The sequence below is a fragment of the Hyperolius riggenbachi genome, chromosome 2 (genome assembly GCF_040937935.1).
Source record: "Hyperolius riggenbachi isolate aHypRig1 chromosome 2, aHypRig1.pri, whole genome shotgun sequence".
Taxonomy (NCBI): Eukaryota; Metazoa; Chordata; class Amphibia; order Anura; family Hyperoliidae; genus Hyperolius; species Hyperolius riggenbachi.
Window position 1 is genome coordinate 566,632,660 of NC_090647.1, and position 16,076 is coordinate 566,648,735.

The following is a 16,076-nucleotide window of genomic DNA, read 5'->3' on the forward strand; positions in this document are numbered from 1 at the left end:
TCTCCCACCCAGGCAGTCGCTACTTCTCCCACCCAGGCAGTCGCTACTTCTCCTACCCAGGCAGTCGCTACTTCTCCCACCCAGGCAGTCGCTACTTCTCCCACCCAGGCAGTCGCTACTTCTCCCACCCAGGCAGTCGCTACTTCTCCCACCCAGGCAGTCGCTACTTCTCCCACCCAGGCAGTCGCTACTTCTCCCACCCAGGCAGTCGCTACTTCTCCTACCCAGGCAGTCGCTACTTCTCCCACCCAGGCAGTCGCTACTTCTCCCACCCAGGCAGTCGCTACTTCTCCCACCCAGGCAGTCGCTACTTCTCCCACCCAGGCAGTCGCTACTTCTTTCACCCAAGCAGTCGCTACTTCTCCCACCCAGACAGTCGCTACTTCTTCCACCCAGACAGTCGCTACTTCTCCCACCCAGACAGTCGCTACTTCTCCCACCCAGACAGTCGCTACTTCTCCCACCCAGGCAGTCGCTACTTCTCCCACCCAGACAGTCGCTACTTCTCCCACCCAGGCAGTCGCTACTTCTCCCACTCAGGCAGTCGCTACTTCTCCCACCCAGGCAGTCGCTACTTCTCCCACCCAGACAGACGCTACTTCTCCCACCCAGACAGACGCTACTTCTCCCACCCAGGCAGTCGCTACTTCTCCCACCCAGGCAGTCGCTACTTCTCCCACCCAGGCAGTCGCTACTTCTCCTACCCAGGCAGTCGCTACTTCTCCCACCCAGGCAGTCGCTACTTCTCCCACCCAGGCAGTCGCTACTTCTCCCACCCAGGCAGTCGCTACTTCTCCCACCCAGGCAGTCGCTACTTCTCCCACCCAGGCAGTCGCTACTTCTCCCACCCAGGCAGATGCTACTTCTCCCACCCAGGGAATCGCTACTTCTCTCACCCAGGCAGTCGCTACTTCTCCTACCCAGGCAGATGCTACTTCTTCCACCCAGGCAGTCCCTACTTCTTCCACCCAGGCAGTCGCTACTTCTCCCACCCAGGCAGTCGCTACTTCTCCCACCCAGGCAATCGCTACTTCTCCCACCCAGGCAGTCGCTACTTCTCCCACCCAGGCAGTCGCTACTTCTCCCACCCAGGCAGACGCTACTTCTCCCACCCAGGCAGTCGCTATTTCTCCCACCCAGGCAGACGCTACTACTTCCACCCAGGCAGACGCTACTTCTCCCAACCAGGCAGTCACTACTTCTCCCACCCAGGCAGATGCTACTTCTCCCACCCAGGCAGACGCTACTTCTCCCACCCAGGCAGTCGCTACTTCTCCCACCCAGGCAGACGCTAGTTCTCCCACCCAGGCAGACGCTAGTTCTCCCACCCAGGCAGTCCCTACTTCTCCCACCCAGGCAGATGCTAGTTCTCCCACCCAGGCAGTCCCTACTTCTCCCATGCAGGCAGTCGCTACTTCTCCCACGCAGGCAGTCGCTACTTCTCCCACCCAGGGAGTCGCTACTTCTCCCACCCAGGGAATCACTACTTCTCCCACCCAGGGAATCACTACTTCTCCCACCCAAGCAGTCGCTACTTCTCCCACCCAGACAGTCGCTACTTCTCCCACCCAGACAGTCGCTACTTCTCCCACCCAGGCACTCGCTACTTCTCCCACCCAGGCAGACGCTACTTCTCCCACCCAGGCAGACGCTACTTCTCCCACCCAGGCAGTCGCTATTTCTCCCACCCAGGCAGACGCTACTACTTCCACCCAGGCAGACGCTACTTCTCCCAACCAGGCAGTCACTACTTCTCCCACCCAGGCAGATGCTACTTCTCCCACCCAGGCAGATGCTACTTCTCCCACCCAGGGAATCGCTATTTCTCTCACCCAGGCAGTCGCTACTTCTCCTACCCAGGCAGTCGCTACTTCTCCCACCCAGGCAGTCGCTACTTCTCCCACCCAGGCAGTCGCTACTTCTCCTACCCAGGCAGTCGCTACTTCTCCCACCCAGGCAGTCGCTACTTCTCCCACCCAGGCAGTCGCTACTTCTCCCACCCAGGCAGTCGCTACTTCTCCCACCCAGGCAGTCGCTACTTCTCCCACCCAGGCAGTCGCTACTTCTTTCACCCAAGCAGTCGCTACTTCTCCCACCCAGACAGTCGCTACTTCTTCCACCCAGACAGTCGCTACTTCTCCCACCCAGACAGACGCTACTTCTCCCACCCAGACAGTCGCTACTTCTCCCACCCAGACAGTCGCTACTTCTCCCACCCAGGCAGTCGCTACTTCTCCCACCCAGACAGTCGCTACTTCTCCCACCCAGGCAGTCGCTACTTCTCCCACTCAGGCAGTCGCTACTTCTCCCACCCAGGCAGTCGCTACTTCTCCCACCCAGGCAGTCGCTACTTCTCCCACCCAGACAGACGCTACTTCTCCCACCCAGGCAGACGCTACTTCTCCCACCCAGGCAGTCGCTACTTCTCCCACCCAGGCAGTCGCTACTTCTCCCACCCAGGCAGTCGCTACTTCTCCCACCCAGGCAGTCGCTACTTCTCCCACCCAGACAGTCGCTACTTCTCCCACCCAGGCAGTCGCTACTTCTCCCACTCAGGCAGTCGCTACTTCTCCCACCCAGGCAGTCGCTACTTCTCCCACCCAGACAGACGCTACTTCTCCCACCCAGACAGACGCTACTTCTCCCACCCAGGCAGTCGCTACTTCTCCCACCCAGGCAGTCGCTACTTCTCCCACCCAGGCAGTCGCTACTTCTCCTACCCAGGCAGTCGCTACTTCTCCCACCCAGGCAGTCGCTACTTCTCCCACCCAGGCAGTCGCTACTTCTCCCACCCAGGCAGTCGCTACTTCTCCCACCCAGGCAGTCGCTACTTCTCCCACCCAGGCAGTCGCTACTTCTCCCACCCAGGCAGATGCTACTTCTCCCACCCAGGGAATCGCTACTTCTCTCACCCAGGCAGTCGCTACTTCTCCTACCCAGGCAGATGCTACTTCTTCCACCCAGGCAGTCCCTACTTCTTCCACCCAGGCAGTCGCTACTTCTCCCACCCAGGCAGTCGCTACTTCTCCCACCCAGGCAATCGCTACTTCTCCCACCCAGGCAGTCGCTACTTCTCCCACCCAGGCAGTCGCTACTTCTCCCACCCAGGCAGACGCTACTTCTCCCACCCAGGCAGTCGCTATTTCTCCCACCCAGGCAGACGCTACTACTTCCACCCAGGCAGACGCTACTTCTCCCAACCAGGCAGTCACTACTTCTCCCACCCAGGCAGATGCTACTTCTCCCACCCAGGCAGACGCTACTTCTCCCACCCAGGCAGTCGCTACTTCTCCCACCCAGGCAGACGCTAGTTCTCCCACCCAGGCAGACGCTAGTTCTCCCACCCAGGCAGTCCCTACTTCTCCCACCCAGGCAGATGCTAGTTCTCCCACCCAGGCAGTCCCTACTTCTCCCATGCAGGCAGTCGCTACTTCTCCCACGCAGGCAGTCGCTACTTCTCCCACCCAGGGAGTCGCTACTTCTCCCACCCAGGGAATCACTACTTCTCCCACCCAGGGAATCACTACTTCTCCCACCCAAGCAGTCGCTACTTCTCCCACCCAGACAGTCGCTACTTCTCCCACCCAGACAGTCGCTACTTCTCCCACCCAGGCACTCGCTACTTCTCCCACCCAGGCAGACGCTACTTCTCCCACCCAGGCAGACGCTACTTCTCCCACCCAGGCAGTCGCTATTTCTCCCACCCAGGCAGACGCTACTACTTCCACCCAGGCAGACGCTACTTCTCCCAACCAGGCAGTCACTACTTCTCCCACCCAGGCAGATGCTACTTCTCCCACCCAGGCAGATGCTACTTCTCCCACCCAGGGAATCGCTATTTCTCTCACCCAGGCAGTCGCTACTTCTCCTACCCAGGCAGTCGCTACTTCTCCCACCCAGGCAGTCGCTACTTCTCCCACCCAGGCAGTCGCTACTTCTCCCACCCAGGCTGTCGCTACTTCTCCTACCCAGGCAGTCGCTACTTCTCCCACCCAGGCAGTCGCTACTTCTCCCACCCAGGCAGTCGCTACTTCTCCCACCCAGGCAGTCGCTACTTCTCCCACCCAGGCAGTCGCTACTTCTCCCACCCAGGCAGTCGCTACTTCTTTCACCCAAGCAGTCGCTACTTCTCCCACCCAGACAGTCGCTACTTCTTCCACCCAGACAGTCGCTACTTCTCCCACCCAGACAGACGCTACTTCTCCCACCCAGACAGTCGCTACTTCTCCCACCCAGACAGTCGCTACTTCTCCCACCCAGGCAGTCGCTACTTCTCCCACCCAGACAGTCGCTACTTCTCCCACCCAGGCAGTCGCTACTTCTCCCACTCAGGCAGTCGCTACTTCTCCCACCCAGGCAGTCGCTACTTCTCCCACCCAGGCAGTCGCTACTTCTCCCACCCAGACAGACGCTACTTCTCCCACCCAGGCAGACGCTACTTCTCCCACCCAGGCAGTCGCTACTTCTCCCACCCAGGCAGTCGCTACTTCTCCCACCCAGGCAGTCGCTACTTCTCCCACCCAGGCAGTCGCTACTTCTCCCACACAGGCAGTCGCTACTTCTCCCACCCAGGCAGTCGCTACTTCTCCCACCCAGGCAGATGCTACTTCTCCCACCCAGGGAATCGCTACTTCTCTCACCCAGGCAGTCGCTACTTCTCCTACCCAGGCAGATGCTACTTCTTCCACCCAGGCAGTCCCTACTTCTTCCACCCAGGCAGTCGCTACTTCTCCCACCCAGGCAGTCGCTACTTCTCCCACCCAGGCAGTCGCTACTTCTCCCACCCAGGGAGTCGCTACTTCTCCCACCCAGGGAATCACTACTTCTCCCACCCAGGGAATCACTACTTCTCCCACCCAAGCAGTCGCTACTTCTCCCACCCAGACAGTCGCTACTTCTCCCACCCAGACAGTCGCTACTTCTCCCACCCAGGCACTCGCTACTTCTCCCACCCAGGCAGACGCTACTTCTCCCACCCAGGCAGACGCTACTTCTCCCACCCAGGCAGTCGCTATTTCTCCCACCCAGGCAGACGCTACTACTTCCACCCAGGCAGACGCTACTTCTCCCAACCAGGCAGTCACTACTTCTCCCACCCAGGCAGATGCTACTTCTCCCACCCAGGCAGATGCTACTTCTCCCACCCAGGGAATCGCTATTTCTCTCACCCAGGCAGTCGCTACTTCTCCTACCCAGGCAGTCGCTACTTCTCCCACCCAGGCAGTCGCTACTTCTCCCACCCAGGCAGTCGCTACTTCTCCCACCCAGGCTGTCGCTACTTCTCCTACCCAGGCAGTCGCTACTTCTCCCACCCAGGCAGTCGCTACTTCTCCCACCCAGGCAGTCGCTACTTCTCCCACCCAGGCAGTCGCTACTTCTCCCACCCAGGCAGTCGCTACTTCTCCCACCCAGGCAGTCGCTACTTCTTTCACCCAAGCAGTCGCTACTTCTCCCACCCAGACAGTCGCTACTTCTTCCACCCAGACAGTCGCTACTTCTCCCACCCAGACAGACGCTACTTCTCCCACCCAGACAGTCGCTACTTCTCCCACCCAGACAGTCGCTACTTCTCCCACCCAGGCAGTCGCTACTTCTCCCACCCAGACAGTCGCTACTTCTCCCACCCAGGCAGTCGCTACTTCTCCCACTCAGGCAGTCGCTACTTCTCCCACCCAGGCAGTCGCTACTTCTCCCACCCAGGCAGTCGCTACTTCTCCCACCCAGACAGACGCTACTTCTCCCACCCAGGCAGACGCTACTTCTCCCACCCAGGCAGTCGCTACTTCTCCCACCCAGGCAGTCGCTACTTCTCCCACCCAGGCAGTCGCTACTTCTCCCACCCAGGCAGTCGCTACTTCTCCCACACAGGCAGTCGCTACTTCTCCCACCCAGGCAGTCGCTACTTCTCCCACCCAGGCAGATGCTACTTCTCCCACCCAGGGAATCGCTACTTCTCTCACCCAGGCAGTCGCTACTTCTCCTACCCAGGCAGATGCTACTTCTTCCACCCAGGCAGTCCCTACTTCTTCCACCCAGGCAGTCGCTACTTCTCCCACCCAGGCAGTCGCTACTTCTCCCACCCAGGCAATCGCTACTTCTCCCACCCAGGCAGTCGCTACTTCTCCCACCCAGGCAGTCGCTACTTCTCCCACCCAGGCAGACGCTACTTCTCCCACCCAGGCAGTCGCTATTTCTCCCACCCAGGCAGACGCTACTACTTCCACCCAGGCAGACGCTACTTCTCCCAACCAGGCAGTCACTACTTCTCCCACCCAGGCAGATGCTACTTCTCCCACCCAGGCAGACGCTACTTCTCCCACCCAGGCAGTCGCTACTTCTCCCACCCAGGCAGACGCTAGTTCTCCCACCCAGGCAGACGCTAGTTCTCCCACCCAGGCAGTCCCTACTTCTCCCACCCAGGCAGATGCTAGTTCTCCCACCCAGGCAGTCCCTACTTCTCCCATGCAGGCAGTCGCTACTTCTCCCACCCAGGCAGTCGCTACTTCTCCCACCCAGGCAGTCGCTACTTCTCCCACCCAGGGAATCACTACTTCTCCCACCCCGGGAATCACTACTTCTCCCACCCAGGCAGTCGCTACTTCTCCTACCCAGGCAGATGCTACTTCTCCCACCCAGGCAGTCGCTACTTCTCCCACCCAGGCAGATGCTACTTCTCCCACCCAGGGAATCGCTACTTCTCCCACCCAGGCAGTCGCTACTTCTCCTACCCAGGCAGTCGCTACTTCTCCCACCCAGGCAGTCGCTACTTCTCCCACCCAGGCAGTCGCTACTTCTCCCACCCAGGCAGTCGCTACTTCTCCCACCCAGGCAGTCGCTACTTCTCCCACCCAAGCAGTCGCTACTTCTCCCACCCAGACAGTCGCTACTTCTCCCACCCAGGCAGTCGCTACTTCTCCCACCCAGGCAGACTCTACTACTCCCACCCAGGCAGTAGCTACTTCTCCCACCCAGGCGGTTGCTACTTTTCCCACCCAGGCAGTCGCTACTACTCCCACCTCGGCAGACGCTACTTTTCCCACCCAGGCAGTCGCTACTTCTCCCACCCAGGCAGTCACTACTTCTCCCACCCAGGCAGTCCCTACTTCTCCCACCCAGGCAGTCGCTACTACTTCCACCAGCAGTCCCTACTTCTCCCACCCAGGCAGTCGCTACTACTTCCACCCAGCCAGTCGCTACTACTCCCATCCAGGCAGACGCTACTTCTCCCTCCCAGGCAGTCGCTACTTCTCCCACCCAGACAGACGCTACTTCTCCCACCCAGACAGCCGCTACTTCTCCCACCCAGGCAGTCGCTACTACTTCCACCCAGCCAGTCGCTACTACTCCCATCGAGGCAGACGCTACTTCTCCCACCCAGGCAGTCGCTACTTCTCCCACCCAGGCAGTCACTACTTCTCCCACCCAGACAGTCGCTAATTCTCCTACCCAGGCAGATGCTACTTCTTCCACCCAGGCAGTCCCTACTTCTTCCACCCAGGCAGTTGCTACTTCTCCCACCCAGGCAGTCACTACTTCTCCCACCCAGACAGACGCTACTTCTCCCACCCAGGCAGACGCTACTTCTCCAACCCAGGCAGATGCTACTTCTCCCACCCAGGGAATCGCTACTTCTCCCACCCAGGCAGTCACTACTTCTCCCACCCACACAGACGCTACTTCTCCCACCCAGACAGTCGCTACTTCTCCCACCCAGGCAGTCGCTACTTCTCCCACCCAGGCAGTCGCTACTTCTCCCACCCAGGGAATCACTACTTCTCCTACCCAGGCAGATGCTACTTCTCCCACCCAGGCAGTCACTACTTCTCCCACCCAGGCAGATGCTACTTCTCCCACCCAGGCAGATGCTACTTCTCCCACCCAGGGAATCGCTATTTCTCTCACCCAGGCAGTCGCTACTTCTCCTACCCAGGCAGTCGCTACTTCTCCTACCCAGGCAGTCGCTACTTCTCCCACCCAGGCAGTCGCTACTTCTCCCACCCAGGCAGTCGCTACTTCTCCCACCCAGGCAGTCGCTACTTCTCCCACCCAGGCAGTCGCTACTTCTCCCACCCAGGCAGTCGCTACTTCTCCCACCCAGGCAGTCGCTACTTCTCCCACCCAGTCAGTCGCTACTTCTCCCACCCAGGCAGTCGCTACTTCTCCCACCCAGGCAGTCGCTACTTCTCCCACCCAGACAGTCGCTACTTCTTCCACCCAGACAGTCGCTACTTCTCCCACCCAGACAGACGCTACTTCTCCCACCCAGACAGTCGCTACTTCTCCAACCCAGGCAGTCGCTACTTCTCCCACTCAGGCAGTCACTACTTCTCCCACCCAGGCAGTCGCTACTTCTCCCACCCAGACAGACGCTACTTCTCCCACCCAGACAGACGCTACTTCTCCCACCCAGGCAGTCGCTACTTCTGCCACCCAGGCAGTCGCTACTTCTCCCACCCAGGCAGTCGCTACTTCTCCCACCCAGCCAGTCGCTACTACTCCCACCCAGGCAGTCGCTACTTCTCCCACCCAGCCAGTCGCTACTACTCCCATCGAGGCAGACGCTACTTCTCCCACCCAGGCAGATGCTACTTCTTCCACCCAGGCAGTCCCTACTTCTTCCACCCAGGCAGTCGCTACTTCTCCCACCCAGGCAGTCACTACTTCTCCCACCCAGACAGACGCTACTTCTCCCACCCAGGCAGACGCTACTTCTCCAACCCAGGCAGATGCTACTTCTCCCACCCAGGGAATCGCTACTTCTCCCACCCAGGCAGTCGCTACTTCTCCCACCCAGGCAGTCGCTACTTCTCCCACCCAGGCAGTCGCTACTTCTCCCACCCAGGCAGTCGCTACTTCTCCCACCCAGGCAGTCGCTACTTCTCCCACCCAGGCAGTCGCTACTTCTCCCACCCAGGCAGTCGCTACTTCTCCCACCCAGGCAGTCGCTACTTCTCCCACCCAGGCAGTCGCTACTTCTCCCACCCAGGCAGTCGCTACTTCTCCCACCCAGACAGTCGCTACTTCTTCCACCCAGACAGTCGCTACTTCTTCCACCCAGACAGTCGCTACTTCTCCCACCCAGACAGACGCTACTTCTCCCACCCAGACAGTCGCTACTTCTCCCACCCAGGCAGTCGCTACTTCTCCCACTCAGGCAGTCGCTACTTCTCCCACCCAGGCAGTCGCTACTTCTCCCACCCAGACAGACGCTACTTCTCCCACCCAGACAGACGCTACTTCTCCCACCCAGGCAGTCGCTACTTCTGCCACCCAGGCAGTCGCTACTTCTCCCACCCAGGCAGTCGCTACTTCTCCCACCCAGCCAGTCGCTACTACTCCCACCCAGGCAGTCGCTACTTCTCCCACCCAGCCAGTCGCTACTACTCCCATCGAGGCAGACGCTACTTCTCCCACCCAGGCAGATGCTACTTCTTCCACCCAGGCAGTCCCTACTTCTTCCACCCAGGCAGTCGCTACTTCTCCCACCCAGGCAGTCACTACTTCTCCCACCCAGACAGACGCTACTTCTCCCACCCAGGCAGACGCTACTTCTCCAACCCAGGCAGATGCTACTTCTCCCACCCAGGGAATCGCTACTTCTCCCACCCAGGCAGTCACTACTTCTCCCACCCACACAGACGCTACTTCTCCCACCCAGACAGTTGCTACTTCTCCCACCCAGGCAGTCGCTACTTCTCCCACCCAGGCAGTCGCTACTTCTCCCACCCAGGGAATCACTACTTCTCCCACCCAGGCAGTCACTACTTCTCCTACCCAGGCAGATGCTACTTCTCCCACCCAGGCAGTCACTACTTCTCCCACCCAGGCAGATGCTACTTCTCCCACCCAGGCAGATGCTACTTCTCCCACCCAGGGAATCGCTATTTCTCTCACCCAGGCAGTCGCTACTTTTCCTACCCAGGCAGTCGCTACTTCTCCCACCCAGGCAGTCGCTACTTCTCCCACCCAGGCAGTCGCTACTTCTCCCACCCAGGCAGTCGCTACTTCTCCTACCCAGGCAGTCGCTACTTCTCCTACCCAGGCAGTCGCTACTTCTCCCACCCAGGCAGTCGCTACTTCTCCCACCCAGGCAGTCGCTACTTCTCCCACCCAGGCAGATGCTACTTCTCCCACCCAGGCAGATGCTACTTCTCCCACCCAGGGAATCGCTATTTCTCTCACCCAGGCAGTCGCTACTTTTCCTACCCAGGCAGTCGCTACTTCTCCCACCCAGGCAGTCGCTACTTCTCCCACCCAGGCAGTCGCTACTTCTCCCACCCAGGCAGTCGCTACTTCTCCTACCCAGGCAGTCGCTACTTCTCCTACCCAGGCAGTCGCTACTTCTCCCACCCAGGCATTCGCTACTTCTCCCACCCAGGCAGTCGCTACTTCTCCCACCCAGGCAGTCGCTACTTCTCCCACCCAGGCAGTCGCTACTTCTCCCACCCAGGCAGTCGCTACTTCTCCCACCCAAGCAGTCGCTACTTCTCCCACCCAGACAGTCGCTACTTCTTCCACCCAGACAGTCGCTACTTCTCCCACCCAGACAGACGCTACTTCTCCCACCCAGACAGTCGCTACTTCTCCCACCCAGGCAGTCGCTACTTCTCCCACCCAGGCAGTCGCTACTTCTCCCACCCAGACAGTCGCTACTTCTCCCACCCAGGCAGTCGCTACTTCTCCCACTCAGGCAGTCGCTACTTCTCCCACCCAGGCAGTCGCTACTTCTCCCACCCAGACAGACGCTACTTCTCCCACCCAGACAGACGCTACTTCTCCCACCCAGACAGTCGCTACTTCTCCTACCCAGGCAGATGCTACTTCTTCCACCCAGGCAGTCGCTACTTCTCCCACCCAGCCAGTCGCTACTACTCCCATCGAGGCAGACGCTACTTCTCCCACCCAGGCAGTCGCTACTTCTCCCACCCAGACAGTCGCTACTTCTCCTACCCAGGCAGATGCTACTTCTTCCACCCAGGCAGTCCCTACTTCTTCCACCCAGGCAGTTGCTACTTCTCCCACCCAGGCAGTCACTACTTCTCCCACCCAGACAGACGCTACTTCTCCCACCCAGGCAGACGCTACTTCTCCAACCCAGGCAGATGCTACTTCTCCCACCCAGGGAATCGCTACTTCTCCCACCCAGGCAGTCACTACTTCTCCCACCCACACAGACGCTACTTCTCCCACCCAGACAGTTGCTACTTCTCCCACCCAGGCAGTCGCTACTTCTCCCACCCAGGCAGTCACTACTTCTCCTACACAGGCAGATGCTACTTCTCCCACCCAGGCAGTCGCTACTTCTCCCACCCAGGCAGTCACTACTTCTCCCACCCAGGCAGATGCTACTTCTCCCACCCAGGGAATCGCTATTTCTCTCACCCAGGCAGTCGCTACTTCTCCTACCCAGGCAGTCGCTACTTCTCCCACCCAGGCAGTCGCTACTTCTCCCACCCAGGCAGTCGCTACTTCTCCCACCCAGGCAGTCGCTACTTCTCCTACCCAGGCAGTCGCTACTTCTCCCACCCAGGCAGTCGCTACTTCTCCCACCCAGGCAGTCGCTACTTCTCCCACCCAGGCAGTCGCTACTTCTCCCACCCAGGCAGTCGCTACTTCTTTCACCCAAGCAGTCGCTACTTCTCCCACCCAGACAGTCGCTACTTCTTCCACCCAGACAGTCGCTACTTCTCCCACCCAGACAGACGCTACTTCTCCCACCCAGACAGTCGCTACTTCTCCCACCCAGACAGTCGCTACTTCTCCCACCCAGGCAGTCGCTACTTCTCCCACCCAGACAGTCGCTACTTCTCCCACCCAGGCAGTCGCTACTTCTCCCACTCAGGCAGTCGCTACTTCTCCCACCCAGGCAGTCGCTACTTCTCCCACCCAGACAGACGCTACTTCTCCCACCCAGACAGACGCTACTTCTCCCACCCAGGCAGTCGCTACTTCTCCCACCCAGGCAGTCGCTACTTCTCCTACCCAGGCAGTCGCTACTTCTCCCACCCAGGCAGTCGCTACTTCTCCCACCCAGGCAGTCGCTACTTCTCCCACCCAGGCAGTCGCTACTTCTCCCACCCAGGCAGTCGCTACTTCTCCCACCCAGGCAGTCGCTACTTCTCCCACCCAGGCAGATGCTACTTCTCCCACCCAGGGAATCGCTACTTCTCTCACCCAGGCAGTCGCTACTTCTCCTACCCAGGCAGATGCTACTTCTTCCACCCAGGCAGTCCCTACTTCTTCCACCCAGGCAGTCGCTACTTCTCCCACCCAGGCAGTCGCTACTTCTCCCACCCAGGCAATCGCTACTTCTCCCACCCAGGCAGTCGCTACTTCTCCCACCCAGGCAGTCGCTACTTCTCCCACCCAGGCAGACGCTACTTCTCCCACCCAGGCAGTCGCTATTTCTCCCACCCAGGCAGACGCTACTACTTCCACCCAGGCAGACGCTACTTCTCCCAACCAGGCAGTCACTACTTCTCCCACCCAGGCAGATGCTACTTCTCCCACCCAGGCAGACGCTACTTCTCCCACCCAGGCAGTCGCTACTTCTCCCACCCAGGCAGACGCTAGTTCTCCCACCCAGGCAGACGCTAGTTCTCCCACCCAGGCAGTCCCTACTTCTCCCACCCAGGCAGATGCTAGTTCTCCCACCCAGGCAGTCCCTACTTCTCCCATGCAGGCAGTCGCTACTTCTCCCACGCAGGCAGTCGCTACTTCTCCCACCCAGGGAGTCGCTACTTCTCCCACCCAGGGAATCACTACTTCTCCCACCCAGGGAATCACTACTTCTCCCACCCAAGCAGTCGCTACTTCTCCCACCCAGACAGTCGCTACTTCTCCCACCCAGACAGTCGCTACTTCTCCCACCCAGGCACTCGCTACTTCTCCCACCCAGGCAGACGCTACTTCTCCCACCCAGGCAGACGCTACTTCTCCCACCCAGGCAGTCGCTATTTCTCCCACCCAGGCAGACGCTACTACTTCCACCCAGGCAGACGCTACTTCTCCCAACCAGGCAGTCACTACTTCTCCCACCCAGGCAGATGCTACTTCTCCCACCCAGGCAGATGCTACTTCTCCCACCCAGGGAATCGCTATTTCTCTCACCCAGGCAGTCGCTACTTCTCCTACCCAGGCAGTCGCTACTTCTCCCACCCAGGCAGTCGCTACTTCTCCCACCCAGGCAGTCGCTACTTCTCCCACCCAGGCAGTCACTACTTCTCCTACCCAGGCAGTCGCTACTTCTCCCACCCAGGCAGTCGCTACTTCTCCCACCCAGGCAGTCGCTACTTCTCCCACCCAGGCAGTCGCTACTTCTCCCACCCAGGCAGTCGCTACTTCTCCCACCCAGGCAGTCGCTACTTCTTTCACCCAAGCAGTCGCTACTTCTCCCACCCAGACAGTCGCTACTTCTTCCACCCAGACAGTCGCTACTTCTCCCACCCAGACAGACGCTACTTCTCCCACCCAGACAGTCGCTACTTCTCCCACCCAGACAGTCGCTACTTCTCCCACCCAGGCAGTCGCTACTTCTCCCACCCAGACAGTCGCTACTTCTCCCACCCAGGCAGTCGCTACTTCTCCCACTCAGGCAGTCGCTACTTCTCCCACCCAGGCAGTCGCTACTTCTCCCACCCAGGCAGTCGCTACTTCTCCCACCCAGGCAGACGCTACTTCTCCCACCCAGGCAGACGCTACTTCTCCCACCCAGGCAGTCGCTACTTCTCCCACCCAGGCAGTCGCTACTTCTCCCACCCAGGCAGTCGCTACTTCTCCCACCCAGGCAGTCGCTACTTCTCCCACCCAGACAGTCGCTACTTCTCCCACCCAGGCAATCGCTACTTCTCCCACTCAGGCAGTCGCTACTTCTCCCACCCAGGCAGTCGCTACTTCTCCCACCCAGACAGACGCTACTTCTCCCACCCAGACAGACGCTACTTCTCCCACCCAGGCAGTCGCTACTTCTCCCACCCAGGCAGTCGCTACTTCTCCCACCCAGGCAGTCGCTACTTCTCCTACCCAGGCAGTCGCTACTTCTCCCACCCAGGCAGTCGCTACTTCTCCCACCCAGGCAGTCGCTACTTCTCCCACCCAGGCAGTCGCTACTTCTCCCACCCAGGCAGTCGCTACTTCTCCCACCCAGGCAGTCGCTACTTCTCCCACCCAGGCAGATGCTACTTCTCCCACCCAGGGAATCGCTACTTCTCTCACCCAGGCAGTCGCTACTTCTCCTACCCAGGCAGATGCTACTTCTTCCACCCAGGCAGTCCCTACTTCTTCCACCCAGGCAGTCGCTACTTCTCCCACCCAGGCAGTCGCTACTTCTCCCACCCAGGCAATCGCTACTTCTCCCACCCAGGCAGTCGCTACTTCTCCCACCCAGGCAGTCGCTACTTCTCCCACCCAGGCAGACGCTACTTCTCCCACCCAGGCAGTCGCTATTTCTCCCACCCAGGCAGACGCTACTACTTCCACCCAGGCAGACGCTACTTCTCCCAACCAGGCAGTCACTACTTCTCCCACCCAGGCAGATGCTACTTCTCCCACCCAGGCAGACGCTACTTCTCCCACCCAGGCAGTCGCTACTTCTCCCACCCAGGCAGACGCTAGTTCTCCCACCCAGGCAGACGCTAGTTCTCCCACCCAGGCAGTCCCTACTTCTCCCACCCAGGCAGATGCTAGTTCTCCCACCCAGGCAGTCCCTACTTCTCCCATGCAGGCAGTCGCTACTTCTCCCACGCAGGCAGTCGCTACTTCTCCCACCCAGGGAGTCGCTACTTCTCCCACCCAGGGAATCACTACTTCTCCCACCCAGGGAATCACTACTTCTCCCACCCAAGCAGTCGCTACTTCTCCCACCCAGACAGTCGCTACTTCTCCCACCCAGACAGTCGCTACTTCTCCCACCCAGGCACTCGCTACTTCTCCCACCCAGGCAGACGCTACTTCTCCCACCCAGGCAGACGCTACTTCTCCCACCCAGGCAGTCGCTATTTCTCCCACCCAGGCAGACGCTACTACTTCCACCCAGGCAGACGCTACTTCTCCCAACCAGGCAGTCACTACTTCTCCCACCCAGGCAGATGCTACTTCTCCCACCCAGGCAGATGCTACTTCTCCCACCCAGGGAATCGCTATTTCTCTCACCCAGGCAGTCGCTACTTCTCCTACCCAGGCAGTCGCTACTTCTCCCACCCAGGCAGTCGCTACTTCTCCCACCCAGGCAGTCGCTACTTCTCCCACCCAGGCTGTCGCTACTTCTCCTACCCAGGCAGTCGCTACTTCTCCCACCCAGGCAGTCGCTACTTCTCCCACCCAGGCAGTCGCTACTTCTCCCACCCAGGCAGTCGCTACTTCTCCCACCCAGGCAGTCGCTACTTCTCCCACCCAGGCAGTCGCTACTTCTTTCACCCAAGCAGTCGCTACTTCTCCCACCCAGACAGTCGCTACTTCTTCCACCCAGACAGTCGCTACTTCTCCCACCCAGACAGACGCTACTTCTCCCACCCAGACAGTCGCTACTTCTCCCACCCAGACAGTCGCTACTTCTCCCACCCAGGCAGTCGCTACTTCTCCCACCCAGACAGTCGCTACTTCTCCCACCCAGGCAGTCGCTACTTCTCCCACTCAGGCAGTCGCTACTTCTCCCACCCAGGCAGTCGCTACTTCTCCCACCCAGGCAGTCGCTACTTCTCCCACCCAGACAGACGCTACTTCTCCCACCCAGGCAGACGCTACTTCTCCCACCCAGGCAGTCGCTACTTCTCCCACCCAGGCAGTCGCTACTTCTCCCACCCAGGCAGTCGCTACTTCTCCCACCCAGGCAGTCGCTACTTCTCCCACCCAGGCAGTCGCTACTTCTCCCACCCAGGCAGTCGCTACTTCTCCCACCCAGGCAGATGCTACTTCTCCCACCCAGGGAATCGCTACTTCTCTCACCCAGGCAGTCGCTACTTCTCCTACCCAGGCAGATGCTACTTCTTCCACCCAGGCAGTGCCTACTTCTTCCACCCAGGCAGTCGCTACTTCTCCCACCCAGGCAGTCGCTACTTCTCCCACCCAGGCAATCGCTA